The sequence below is a fragment of the Helianthus annuus genome, chromosome 15 (genome assembly GCF_002127325.2).
Source record: "Helianthus annuus cultivar XRQ/B chromosome 15, HanXRQr2.0-SUNRISE, whole genome shotgun sequence".
NCBI classification, from domain to species: domain Eukaryota; kingdom Viridiplantae; phylum Streptophyta; class Magnoliopsida; order Asterales; family Asteraceae; genus Helianthus; species Helianthus annuus.
In genome coordinates this window covers 113,049,843-113,065,454 of record NC_035447.2, presented here as the reverse complement: position 1 = coordinate 113,065,454, position 15,612 = coordinate 113,049,843, and the positions used below count along the sequence as shown (strand labels likewise).

At 37.9% G+C, this 15,612-nt stretch overlaps 1 long non-coding RNA gene across 1 annotated transcript; it reads right to left on the bottom strand.

Annotated features, from left to right (window-relative positions):
* Positions 1-13,221: 13,221 nt before the first annotated feature.
* On the bottom strand, positions 13,222-15,349 carry LOC118487664. The gene is made up of 3 exons (XR_004882543.1): positions 15,213-15,349; positions 14,637-14,703; positions 13,222-13,373 (listed from the first exon to the last, which is right to left on the bottom strand). It is a non-coding gene; the product is annotated as an uncharacterized LOC118487664 (long non-coding RNA).
* Positions 15,350-15,612: the final 263 nt, after the last annotated feature.

The following is a 15,612-nucleotide window of genomic DNA, read 5'->3' as shown; positions in this document are numbered from 1 at the left end:
GTTGACACGCAAAAGTAGAGTCGCCAATAATAAATGTCTTGAAATATAATAAAACTGACTTTACGCAAAAATAAAGTTGGCATGTGAAAAGTCGAGTCTCCAAGGGGAAATATACATTGTAGCCTCCCCTCTGTACTAGAGGTTATCGATCAAATCTTTCAAGATGTATGTATTGATTATAAATAAGAATAGGTTAGTTTACCGTAAGAAAAAAGAAAAGAAAAAAGAAACATAAATAAACAAAAAAATGAAACGTGAAAGTAGATACGCGAAATAAATAAACAAAAATTGGGCCAAATATTGCACTTTTAAAGGGAGTCATTAAATACTCGAACATAAGTCACATGTCACTAAAAATTGACATTCTCCATTTAAGGTCATAAATTTTACATCCATATTACATCCAAAAATGGAAGTAGCCGTCCTTGAAAACTCTCGAAAAAATTTAGGTCTCAGGCGACGAAAAGAATTGGGCCTGAAATTATGGTTAAGGGTAAATGAATTAAAAAAATAAAAACTTAGTGATGGAGCAAAGACTCGAACTTGAGACCTTTACATTATTTTGAGATGGTTCTTTCGACTAAACCACCAATACTTTTTAACATAATAAACGGATGAATATAATAAATATATAATTTAATAAATATATACAAGATTATAAAGACTTTTCGGGCCCTTTGAAATTTTAGGCCTCGAGCGTCGGCATGGATTTTCCGGCCCCAGAGCCGGCCCTGAATTACATCCATATTTGGATCATAAGATCAACTGTTTTGTGTGATTGATCGTAATGGCTACATCAACTAATCATGCAAGTTATGATATATATGACTTTATGAAATATAACCTCATTGATAGACATGCTGCACTTATTGATGGTAATCAATCGTTTCATAATTGATGCAAAATACCAAATTAAGCATATGAGCTTATCTAGGGTTGTAAACAAACCAAATATTCAGTGAACCGTTTGGTAAGAAGTTCGTTTATGTTCGCTCTCTTAATAAACAAACGAACATATACAAGAAATTATGTTTTATTAATTTAATGAATGAACATGAACAAAGTTCGTGCCCGTTCAATTGTGTTCGTGAATGTTCGATAATGTGTTCATTTATATGTGTTCGTTCATTTACGTTCGTCAGTGGTGTAGGCTGTGACGACAATACTCAGATTACCATTGACGGGCAAGGGGTTTCACATGCAACTAAGTTCAAATATTTAGGATCGTTTGTATAAAGAGATGGGGAGATAGATAGTGATGTAGCTCACGCATCCAGGCTGGTTGGTGTAGGTGGAGAGCAGTCACTGGGGTATTATGCGACAAGAGGTTCCCAACTAATTTAAAGGGGAAGTTTTATAGCGTTGCAGTTAGACCTGCTATGTTGTATGGGACATAGTGTTGGGCTATCAAGAATACACAAGCACGCAAGTTGGAGGTAGCAGAGATGAGGATGTTAAGGTGGATGTGTGGATATACAAGGTTAGATCGGATTAGAAATGATGTTGTTAGGGAAATATTAGGAGTAACTAGTATATCAGATAAGATACAGAAAGGGAGATTGAGATGGTTTAGGCATGTGATGAGGAGGCAGACGATATCGCCAGTCAGAGCAGTGGGACCTTTAATTGTGGATGGGAGGAGGAGTAGAGGTAGGCCCAAAATGACTTGGGATGTGCGGATTAGGCAGGATTTGTTAGAGTTGCACCTCTCTGAGGACATGATACAGGATATAGGTCTATGGAGATGTAGGATTAAGGTTAGAGGCGGATAGGAGCAGGTTTGTTTATGTCTTAGCGTTTAGGTGGAACTTGCATGTGATTGTTGCTCATATGTTTATATGTGGTCTTATGCCTTTTTATTTTGTATCTACTTCATTATGTTACTTTGTCACCACCTATTTTGCCTATTATTTGGTCTTTTCCAATGTTTTGTTTCTCTTAGTCTGTCTCGTCTACCATTAGATACTTATGTCGGGGGTCTTTTTGGAAGCAGTCTATCTATCCCTAGGGATAGAGGTAAGGTTTGCCTATATCTCACCCTTTCCAGACCCTGACAATAGTTTTCTATATGTGGGATTCGCTGGGTATGGTTGTTGTTGTAATGTCCATTCATTTATCGTCCCTCATGTTCATTAATGTTTGTACAGTTACATTCATTCATGTTCGTTTATTAAAGTTATTCTTTTGTTTTATATTAATTTAATTGTTACGCTTACATTTTAAACCGTAGTCCTCACATTATTCTTGAGCCGCTTCCCCATCTCCTTCCTTGCATCAGCTTCCAATTTTGATGATTACTCTTAGAGACATTATTCTGGGATGATTGTGTTTATGATTATTATGTAGAAGTTGATAGATATGTCGGGTTCTTAACTTTATATTATTTTGGGTGATTATGTTGAATACGTGAGAGAGTAAGAATGATGTTTTTTTTTTCAAATTAATATATTTTTGTTTGTTTGTATGTTTATGTTTGTCTGTGTTTTCTTGTTAGTGTGTGTTTGTTTACGTTCCCCTGTGTTCGTTCGAAAATTAATGAATGAACACGAACAAAATAATTTCTTTAACGGACGGATGCGAACACAAAATTTCGTTGGGCTATGTTGTGACAACTCGAGTTTCCGAGATTCCACTTTCGCATTTATTGCACGTTAACTGTTTGTTTAGTTGCTTACTTATACAATTTGTTTGCTTTGTAACTGTATACGTTTTGATTTAATAAAGTGTATTGTGATTGTTGCATGGTTATGTGTTATTTTACGAATGATTTGACAAATACATGAACATTGGTGATGAAACTGTAAATTATATTGTGATGGGTGTGTTTTATGTAAAAGATGATACTTATGGGTGAGTAGAGTAGTTAGTGAAATCTTAATCACCCTTAACCCTAACCTCCCTCACAAGTCACAATCATCTCACAATCATCATACGTACCTTCAACATTTCTCTACAATCCTCTCCTACAATCATCTTCTTCATCATTCTTGGTGGCACAAGCTCTTCATCACTTTTGATCTCTCTTCATCTAGAATCAATCTAAGGTAAACGTTTAATGGTTATTTGTTGTTAATCATTGATTATTTGATTCATGCAAACCCTAGAAAGTCAAACAATTGTTCTGTGTTTATATGATTATGCTTGAATGAGTACATGATTGTTTGTGAATGAATGTGCATGGTTACTGGGTATTATAATGCCATTGATATGATTGAATTGCCATACTGTTAGGTCGATTCGTAACAATGAAAGTAGGGTTGTGATTGTAGAATTGCTGCAACTGTTACATTGCTCATCTTGTGTTTCTGTGCGATTAGGGTTTTGAGTCCGAAGTATTGAAAATCTTATGTTCGGAGTTTATTAGATAATCACATGTCCGAGTTTTGTAAGGATGGTTGATATGAGTTTCTATAGTCCGAGTTTTATGCTTTGTTACCTAGTCCGACTTTTGATGCTCTACATAATCCGAGTTTCATGATGCTTGTATGTATGAATTTTGTGTAAAGAAGCCCAGGTTCGAACTTTATGTGAGACACCTAGGTCCGAACTTTATGAGAGACTCAAGGTCCGAATTTTTAGAGGAGATTCATAGTCTGAGTTTTAAGAAGTTATGATTGTCCGAGTTTTAGGGATTGTTTAATGGTCCGAACTTGTGAAGAGTCCTTGGGTCCGAATTTTATATGATGATGTTGGATCTGAGTTTTAATTAAAAATATATGATCCGAATTTTATTATAAGGAACATGGTCTGAGCTTTATAATAAGGGGATGGTCCGAATATTTGATGTTATAAAGTCCGGATTTCATATGTAATGCATGTCCGACTTTGTGATGATGTAGGTGGTCCGACTTTTTATAAATGTATGTGGTCCGACTTTTGGGTAATGAAACACTTGGATCCGAGTTTGTTTATAAGGAATGCAAGGTCCGAACTTTATGGCTTGTTAGCTCTGTTAATTGATTTACATGGTTAATTATTATTTCCTGTTAAGCAAGATAATCATGTTAAGCTTGTTAACCTTGTTAAGTATGTGGATCTTGTTTAGCCTGATAACCCTTAAAGTGTGTTATTGAGTAACCATGATAGAATTGACCAAGAACTCTGTCATATGATGCATGATTGGATGAACGTGAAATAACTGTTATGTGTTACATGACGATGATTGCTTAAACACACTTCGTGACATATATTGCATGCGAATCCATGCGAGCTTAACTGATTGTGTATACATGCATAACTATAGGACTTGACTGATTTCTTGTGAGCACATAGTTTAGCATACCGAGCAAACCAAGGTGAGTTCACACTCTTTACCAAGGCATGGGATTCCCGGGAATTGGGAATGGGTTGAATGATGGGATTGAACAATTTCTCGTACTTACACGGTTACTAGACTATCTACCATGGTCCTCAGGTTAAGCAGGACACTTACGTAAAACCTACGTAAACAAGTACATGCTACTGTCTTCCGGAGTCAGGAAGGACACTTACGTAAAACCTACGTAAACTCACACATGCTACTGTCTTCCGGAGTCAGGAAGGACACTTACGTAAAACCTATGTAAACCCCACGCGTACCACTGTCCTCGGGTAAAGAAGGACACTTACGTAAAACCTACGTAAAGCTTGTACGTACTACTGTTCTCGGGTTAAGAAGAACCTTATGGTTACAAATAGTCTAGTGTATATGCAAACATGGGAAGCCCCCACTAATGGAACATACATAGTAGAGCCACATGTTACGAAACAAACTTCCTATTACGAACTTACTTACTGTGAACTCGCTCAACTAGTTGTTGACTCTCTGTTACATGCCTTGCAGGTCGTTAGGTATACATGGAGCTTGCACTGGGAGGCGCGGTCGTTGTGGACAAGGATCGTGAATGCTTAATTAAACATTATGACATTACATACTTTATTTATGTTGGGCTTATACTCATATGCTTCCGCTAAACATTGATATTGCACTTATGTTTTGAATACCTTTCATATTGGTTTGGTTGAATTACAAACACTTTTATTTATTACTTGCATGTTCAATATGATTGGTGGCTTGATCCTGGTCAGTCACGCTCCCAAGCGGTGATACTCCGCGTGTGGATTTTGGGGGTGTGACATATGTGTTCGTGAACCATTCATTTGTCCGATAAAGCTTAATGAACAAACATGAACAATGCCTCATTCAGTTCGGTTTGTTTATAGCCCTAAGCTTATCCAATTCTTCACTCTACCATATTAGACATTTACAAGTATTTCATAACATTAACATACCATCACAATTAAAAAAAAGAAGCCATCTGATAATTTTTATACATCTTCACTTCTTCATGACCAAAAAATGTTTAAAATCAATCATTTGCATCTGTTTGGTCATGTTTAAAGAAACACCTAAGAGTATATTTGAGCTTCATTAGCTCCTTTCACAACCCAACCATGGGTTTGATAACATTAGATATATCAATTCTTAAGTTAAAAAGAGTATATTCGATCACTTCAAACAAATATCGCAAATCATGTAATTCAATTAACGAAACAAACAATTTGGTTAAATTTAGCTAAAATCGCCATCTTTTTTTTTTCAAAAAATCGCAATGTTTGAAACAAACTTTTGATAATCATATTTAGGCTTGTAAATGAACCGAATGTTCATGAACTTGTTCGGCGGGAAGTTTGTTTATTTAATAAATGAACGAACATGAACAAAAAAATTTGTTCGTTTAATTAAATGTTTAATTAAATGAACAAACATGAACACACCTTGTGTTCGTTCATTTATGTTCGTGAACATTTTTTTATGTTCGTTCATTTACGTTCGTGAACGTTCGCTTATGTTCGTTTATGTTCATTTGGGCCGGTGGCCATCAAAAGACAGAGACGGTCGCTTTCAAGAGTTGGTTTGTACTTGAGACGACCCGTTTTCACACATGGTCAACTGTACGTAGCTTTATCAAGGGTTAAAACACGAGATCGAGTCAAGCTACTAATACTTAACAACGGCAAACCTGTGAATAAAACAACTAATGTTGTTTATAAAGAGATCTTCAATGAGGTGTGATTTTTTGTTGTATTCATGTATTTCAATTATCTGGTGTACTCTCTGTCATTCCCGTTAATCTTTCAACGTATATATAATTAAAATATTTACGTTAACAATGCTAAAGTAGTTATTTTTCTTATTAGCCACCCGTGTAATACACAGGTACTTAGACTAGTATAAATATAACTAATTACTATATCTATGAACACTTATTTAGATGTGTTTTCGGATGAAATGTAATATATTAGACTTGTTTCTTGACGTGCTGTCGAAGTACACACAAATTTAATCCAAATAACAACTAATTGATAGTGGTAAATGGGTATCGAACTCAGGGAGTATGTGGAAAATGTGTTGATTCTATAGCTTTGCAATTTAACTACAATTAACCTAATATGCAGAAATTAAAGATCAATGATTTGGATTGTTTGTTTTAGAAAATTAAATTATCAATTACTTACTAATCAAGATTGGATTTTTAATTCAGATTATGAGAACAATGACCATCTTAGGATTCAGTTTCTTTTAACACTTGTGTGAAATTCCAACTAGAAAGAGTTACATAGACATAACTCATGTATAAACAATTGTTGTGATAAAAGGGAACAAAGTACTCGGATTATATGAATGCGAGGTTGTTTCCCGATGATCAATCAATCAATATCCAACCCTAACCCTTCCCGTGATATCCCGATTGTCAACGACACCAAGAACGTACGATTTAGACTAGAATTGCAATACCAATCAACATGCTACAATCAATTACTCATACACCATGATAATCAAAGCAAACACAAAGTTATCATTCTAGAAATAAAGGAACAAACACACAAGAGTCTAAGAAAACCTTCACCTAAGATGATCACCACAAATTTAGCCGGACATTGTTCGGTTGATCATCATAACATCAAAGTTCAAGTTCATACGAATCGAAAACACAAACCAAATGTTTAGAAATGTTTGGAACCAACAAGAACCAGCCAAAATCGCCCCCAAAGTGCAGAGAAAACGTCCAATGATGAATAATGTGAAAAGACACCTCCAAAAACGGTTTTAATGAGCAGTTACACTTTTGTCCGTCGCCTCCACCGTAACTTACGGTACCCACCGTAAGTTACGGTGGACTTCAGATTGCTTACGGTGGATCAGGACTGAGGTACAGTGGAAAAACATGGATTTCAGGGCTACCGTAACTTACGGTAGCCACCGTAAGTTACGGTGGACCCCTGAAATTTGTGTTTTGTTTCTTCTTTCCTTCCATGCTTGACCCGTTCCTCTCCAATCCCTCCAAAGCAGCATTTTCTCCATTTTAAGCTCCAAAGTGTACCTGAAGCATAAGCAACTGTAGTCATCCAATTCAAGACAATTACGCGATCAAGTGAGGGATAAACTCGTCTTTTAACATCATTAAGGGTTGTCCTATGGACCGCCCGTCACATCCCCACACTTAACCGTTGCTTGTCCCAAGCAACTTATCAAACCATTTTCAAAACAAGCGATCAACATAAACCAAGCATAAACATGTAGTCCCTTTACTAACCCTTTTCTTAACACCCAAAATAACGCACCCCTCGCTATGTCTCTCCTCTCGGCAACAAGTAAGCACTAGCAACTATGAGCTAGTCACACAAAAGGCAAACGGGTGGTTCACAACTATAGGCTTGTACCTAAATCGGTCCTCCTCCTACAAGTGCCAAATATGAATGTAAATCAAAGGGACTTAAAGGTTGTAACGAGGCTAGGCGAATGGGTAGGAAATGGAATATATATGAAGTAGCGAAAACTTAACCCGGTCTTTTATTACACAAAGAAACAAACAAACAAATACCAAACTTAACTACTATGACCAAGACAACGCAACATCAATCTTTTTTTTTTTCATTGCTTTTTCCGTTTCTTTTTCAAACAAACAAAACTATCAAAGCAAATCTTCAATATAACAACAAATATATCTACATACTACTAGAATTACTACTACACTATAAGACCGGGTCAAGTCGGGTAAATTTTTAGGAACTAGCTAAGGGGTTAACAAACGATAGGCTTTAGGCACAAAATGGGCAACTAAATGTCCAAACCCCCGCCCCTCTCGCAACCATGCTCATATATATAATTAATGAGGTCCAACCCCCCAAATCCCACACTCGCACTCACCAAGACGAAGCTACCTAATTGCCCTTATCCTTTTTACATTCACATTCAACTAAGGACTCAAACCGTATTAAGGCACAAGTTCTAATGCACCCCACCCGTTGCCACTCTCATCAAAGACAAGTATTATTTATTTACATATGTGGCTTCAACTCTCACCAAGAACAAAGGGTATTAAGGGTTGCCGGTGCATTATTTGGGGTTAGTCCAAGGTGTTCAAATTCTCACATTGTTTCGCTTGATTTAAAAATTTTTCAAAAACCTCAAAAATTTCCCCCCATCCCCACACTTGGGATACATTGACCCCAATGTATGGTTTTAGGAGGATTTGATCGCTAAAACTCTTTAACACCAACTGAAAGCTCAACACTCAAACCACAAATTTCTTTTTGATATTTTCCATTTTATATTTTTTTTTTATATTTTTCTTCTTTTGAACATTACACCACCAACTCTTCCAACCAAAAACATAACATCACAAACTAACACCACTCATCCACCCGACCATAAACATAACAAAACAACACATATTCACAAAATATACAAGAAGGAGCACGACATGACTAATAGTAGCGCGGTTGAGGAGGCCCGAAAATGGAAGACATCATCTCGTTCCATTCTCCGAAAGCAAATGCACCGCTACCACTTCCACCTTGTTGTGAAGCTCCTTGTTGTTGACGCGGGTCTAGCCATTGTGAATGATGGAGCGGCGGGGTTGGATATGATACACTACCATCGTATAGTGGTAGAGACGCATAATCCACCGGAGGTGGATCAACAACCACGGGCCGCCCGGCATGCCAATCCGCATGCATCCTTAGCGCTTGATCATCTTCATACCGGTTATTCATCTCTAGCTCATAGGAGTAAGCATGTGCACGATTCCATGATTCTTGACAATCGAAGTTATGCTTTAAGGCCCGCTCCATACTAGCACTCATCATCGTTTTTTGATCAAATAAAGTACGCTCCGAACCCGACCATGACTCAAAAACGGGTGCCGGAGGACGTTGGTTCTCAATAACCTCTTGCATAGTGCCATCGTAAGCCCAATTCGGCTCATATGAGCGCTCCGTGTAATCATAAAAACCGCCACCATAACTCCTACTTGGGCCCCCTTGGCCCACTTCCACATGCTCACCATGAGGCTCATCTGCATAATCCTCATCACCACTCGGAGGTTCCGCATCACTCTCCGGTTCATCCTCTTCACCCGGTAGAAGAGCTCTTGCATCAACTTTCAATGCTCGCCATCTTTGACCCTCCGATTTGAGCTTATGATACCTTTCCGATTGAGTGTATGTCCATCCAATACCCATATTTTGAATCTCAAAAGGCTTGTGCCTTTTCGCTGCTCCTCTATCCTCCGACGTGATCGCCTTAAACTGCTTCATCAATCCCGTGATAATTCGGCAATACGGGATAATGCTCCTCCCCAATTTGTTCCGACAAATCCAAAGATGGTTCATAATCAAATACCGAATTGGAAACCGGGGAGACCCATTGAGCAACGAATAAAGGACTGGCACTTCCGGGTATCTTACTTGTTCCTTATTTCCTCTTCTTGGAATGACATTCAAAATGCAAATGGTTAGCAGCAATTTTGCTTCAATCTTCAAGTTCTTCCGGTACAAGATGCCACTATAAGTACCGGGCAAGAACAAAGTCGCTAACATGTCATTCCAATGCGGATGCTTCTCCGGTTTAACCAACAGATCATCAAGACTAGGGATCATGTAATCATGAGCAGGTAGATTGTCGTATTTCCCCAATTTCCGTAGCGTATCAAACGACATTTCCACCTTGATCCCATTAACCTCGCCCTTCAACTTCATCTGTGATGGCCTATCATACTTGTTGCATTTGAGGGTTGCCATCTATTCTTGAATCTCATCCATAAACAGAATCTTGCTATCCTTATCGTAACAGCTGAGCGCCGCCTCCCATCCTAGGGCGCGGAATTGGGCAAACACATTAAAAGGCCCAAACTCAACCTCTCGAACTTCCCTCTCACAGATGAATGCAGCAGCCTTATTTTTTAACCGGTTCATACTGTCATGGAATAGTGTAGGCTGCCACTCATCCGGCTGATCATCCAGGACCCGATTCCCACCTTGGCTTTTCAGCCGGGTCCAACACCATCATCTCCTCCTCCCAACTTTCACTTTCACTAACTCTCCCCAAATATTGCCTCTTCTTTGGTTGCAATTCCGGCTGTTTGCCTTTGCCTTTAGACGAAGAAGACGAACTAGCTCCCGCTCTTTCCTTCGTTCTTACCATTTTCCTACACACATTGCAAAGCAAACAACACAACCAAACACAAAAGTTAGACCCTTTTCTCCAAAACATCCCCACACTTGTTTGTTACTATGGTTGTATATGTTAGTGAACAAAAATTTTATAATTATTTTCTCAAAAATTGGGCATGGTGTCTCTACGATGTAGAGATTCCCAAAAGTTCACTACTTTAACATCAAACCTACATCTACAACCATAATAATATTCAAGTAACCATTTTCATGACAAAAAACTATGAACAAGCAAGTGTGTATGAACAAGTAGCACAAATAACCTTTTTCTCCATAATGCATCATCAAAAGTAGCAAATAAACATCACATACCTTTGTTTGAAGATGCTAGCACACAAGCGAAACAAAAACTTCAAAAACCCCCAAAATTTTCGGGCCGAGGGTTTATGATTCGGACCAGAAAACGTCGATTTCTCACAAATCTCTTCTCAAAATCAGCAAGTACGTGAAAAATTAGTCAAAATAGACCTAGATTTCACTTGATTTGGCTAAGAATTGAGAGAAATATGAAGGATTGAAGGTTGTAGGGTTATGGGGTTTGTAGAAGATCTTGTGGGGTAATTGAAAGTGATAGATGAGAATGTATGGAGGAGAAAGGTGAAAGAAAACGAGTGGATAGGGAGAGGTTCACGTGACTGATTTGTTATTATTTTTTTTATGTAACTGCTGTACAAGAATCGACCCATCAGTTCGCCAGGTCCACCGTAACTTACGGTGGACATCGTAAATTACGGTGTCACCTGGAACTCAAAACCTACCGTAACTCAGTAGCATTTCACCGTAACACCCAAAATTTTTTTTACTTCCACCGTAACTTACGGTACCACCGTAATTTACAGTGGTACCTGGGCATTCCTGATTCGCTTAAAAATGCAATTTTAAGTGTCTTTTTTATATTTTTTCAGTTTTTTTCGATTTTTTTGTGTTTTTAAAATTTTTCAAAAACATGTAAAAATTACCCTACCCCTTCGAAAGTCCCGTGTTGTCCTCAACACAATGCTAGAACGATTCGTAACCCGAATGTCCCCACATTTGTTTCAAACACAAGCTTCAAGCGAGTACGATAAATGTGCAAACTATACAAAACAAACAAAACAAAATGCTAACTATTTACACTACCAAACCTGGGCCTCTCATGGTTGTTCCTCATCGACCGGGCGTAAGATGTAGCCCGCTTTGTCAAGCTCCAAGTTGTTTATGTCGTTCCCCTCCAAGTATGGCTTCAACCGATGGCCATTCACCGTTTGTTGTTTGTTTGTTTGCTCATCTTGGATATCTACATCACCAAACCTCCCAACTCGCCGAATGACATACGGGCCCATCCATTTGCTTTTAAGCTTGCCCGCAAACATCTTGAGCCTTGAATTGTACAACCAAACCTTTTGACCCACTTCAAAGGTTTTCTTCCTCAACTTTGCATCGTGTACCTTCTTCAGCTTGTCTTTGTAAGCCGATGCACACTCATATGCCTCGTCTCTAATTTCTTCGATTTCACTCAATTGCAACTTCCTCATCTTTCCCGCTTCATCATAATTCGCATTTACCGTCTTGATTGCCCAATGTGCCCGATGCGCTAATTCCATTGGCAAGTGACAACCCTTTCCGTACACATCCGGTAAGGTGTTGTGCCAATTGGAGTCTTGTAGGCCGTTCGGTACGCCCACAATGCATCATCCAACTTGCTCGACCAATCCTTCCTATCCGTACGAACAGTCTTCATGAGAATTTCTTTTATTTGACGGTTGGACACTTCAACTTGCCCACTCGTTTGCGAATGGTAAGGTGTGGCATTCCGGTGATTCACGCTATATCGCTTCAACAATTTCCCGAAATTAAAGTTCTTGAAATGTGAACCACCATTGCTAATAATAACTCTCGGAATACCAAAACGGGAGAAGATGTTGGATTGAATAAATTTACACACAACCGAGTGGTCATTTGTTCTTGTTGCAATGGCTTCAATCCACTTAGAGACATAATCTACCGCCACCAAAATGTATAAAAACCCGTTGGAATTTGGGAAGGGACCCATAAAGTCAATGCCCCATACATAAAATATTTCCACAACCAAAATTGGTTGTAATGGCATCTCATCCCTCTTTGAAATGCTTCCCATCCTTTGGCAATTTACACAATTTCTTGCGAACTCACATGCATCCTTGAAACTTGTGGGCCAATAAAACCCACATGAGAGAACCCGATAACCCGTTTTATGCCCGCTAAAGTGACCTCCACATGCGGATGAATGGGCATGAGTCAAGATTTCCAACACCTCCGTTTCGGGCACACACCTCCGAATAACTTGATCCGGCCCGATCTTGAAAAGATCTGGTTCATCCCAAATGTATTACTTCACTTGGACCATAAATTGTTGTCTTTGCTTCTTGGTCCAATGATTTGGGATGGCACCCGTGGCAAAGTAGTTTACGTAATGAGCATACCACAGTGCAACAAAGGTGGAAACGGCGAGGAGTTACTCGTCGGGGAGCCTTTCATTTATTTCACTCAAATCATCAATCCCTTCCACCGGGATCCGAGACAAGTGATCCGCCACTACATTCTCACTTCCCTTTTTGTCTCGGATCTCTAAGTCAAACTCTTTGTAACAACCATCTAATTTCTATTTGAATTTAATAAAAATATGCATGATTTTATATAAAAAGTATTTTACTTCAACACAAGTACAAAATTGAAGTTCTAAAGTGATCACATACTAGTTAAATACCAACAAGTTTAAACATTCAAAACACGATTAGTGAATTGATTACAACATAAACATTGTCTAAACAAAGTTAAATTAAGGCGGAAGCTTCAAAAGTTCGTGTTCGGTTCTTCAAAACATGCTTGATCGCCATCCGGAAAGACCCCATCATCACCTAGAGTCAAAACCACTTAAAAAGTTAGTTTTCACTTTGATATAATGCATATAAACAAGTTCTAGTATCGAATCATCAAAAATAAATTAAAATTTCAGTTTTGGTCCTGTCGCGTGTCGCGCCAGAACTCCCTCGACTTTTGGCGTGTCGCGAGGACTCCCGTGTGTCATGCCAGATCCAAAGGATCATGTCGCGTGGCACGGGGGAAACCATTTTCCAGCAGGTGCAGGTTTTTGACCTGCATTTCCTGCCAGCTCCGAAATTCACCAATTTTAACTTCAAATGCCCATAACTTTTGACCTGTAGGTCCGTTTTAGGTGATTCTTTTTCCTATACGTCTGTAATTTAATTACCGACGTGTCTATTACAATTATCATAACGAAAATTTGGTTTACGGGCTGAAAGTCTATAAATCCCTAGTATATTTGTTCGACCCGCATAGTTTTGCACAAAAACTATCATCCATATTTTTATGACCACTAGGCTTATTTTACCCATCTTCCGGGGCTTACGATCATTGGCGTTTCATTACCAATTCCATGGTTTACGCTCTTATGATCTACAATCGCCAAGGGATCTTTCAATAGTTTCATAGTATCGATTAAACACATATTTATTTGACCCGTTTGGCCGATTTATGGAGTCCACCATTTCAACAATAATCAAACGTTTTCTAATCTAGTTTTGACCGTTCAATTAAGTAGTGATCATCGCCACTTTAACTAATACAAATCCTTATTCTAAAACCCAAATTTGAATTACTACAATATCAAATTATCATAATGTAACGAAACAAGTTACATACTTACATAATTCATCAACATTGGTATCTAACCATAATTACCCATTCCCGGGCTTGTCAATCTTAGCGTATCACGTCCATTCCATGGTTTACGCTTTTATAACTCAAATTTAATGAGTGTCGTTTAAGTCACTTCGAACACTACCATTTCGACCATTATTTGACCCATTTGGTTGTCTAATGGAATTCACCATTTTATCAACATACCAAACTCATTACCCCCAATATTTTAAGTTGTTTCTTTATCTAGTGAGCTACATCACTTTATTTACATTCCATACATGAATAATTAAACAATACTATCAACCAACATTTCTAATTAACTATTTTGACCCGTTTGGTTTGTCGAGTGAACTTCGTCACTTCTATGACATACCAAACTCGCAATTGACACTACAATCTCATTAACATTTCTAAGACTATTGTTTATGGCATAATGTAACGAAACCGAAGTTACGTACCTTTAGTGCTTTTCCTTCAAGCGTGCATCAACTCCGGCTCGTCCGCTTGAAGATTCAATTCCGTTGCCTATAGAGTTCATTCAATGAGTTGTTTAGAACTCGTATTATTTCATATAATGCATAATTCACCATAACATTCAAAATGCATTTTTACTCAAAATTTCAACATCTAGTTTTCTTTAGGCATTTCAACAAACACATAAAGGGCATAGTTTTGCTAAATCAATAACCAAGTTTCATAACTAGTCATTTAGCCAATTTTGAACATTTTTCACAGATTCAAATGTCTAGTTATACATCAACACCTAGACTGATTTCATGGAGCTCAAATAACACTAGATTAATAATCATAATTCTAGTGTTCATCATCTTTTTACAAAACCCATTTAACACATAAATGGGTGATTATAAATCTCATATCTATTGACACTAATGCATCAAATTATTGACTAGGGTTTGTTCTAAATCATGAATTTATCATGACTTTATTCCAGAATCAAACATGCAAGTTCAGATTTCTACTTCATGTGTTCATCAAGAAATCAAACCGAAACCAAAAGACTAAATTCAACATACCTTGTGATCTACTAACTTAGGTGATCACAATTTTTGTTAAAGCCCCAATTCTTTTGGCTTGATTGCTCTTGTTTTCTTGAGTTTCTTGTGGTTTAGGGTTGTGAACAAGACCCCCCCTTTTTGGCTCCTGATGAACTCGCCAGACACACACACATATGTGTGTTTTATATTTTTTTTGTTTTAATACAAGAACTTGATCCCACTTGCGCATGTTTAGTCCCTCAACATTTATAGGTTTATAATTCGGGCCAATTTGCTTCAAGCTTCCTTATTGTTTAGCAATTTATGATTAACTAGGTTAGTAAATCCTAGTTACATTATTACTCGGTAGAACCAATATATTTACCATGTGTAAATAATTATCGTTTTCTAATATTTTCGGGGTGTTACACCCCGTTAC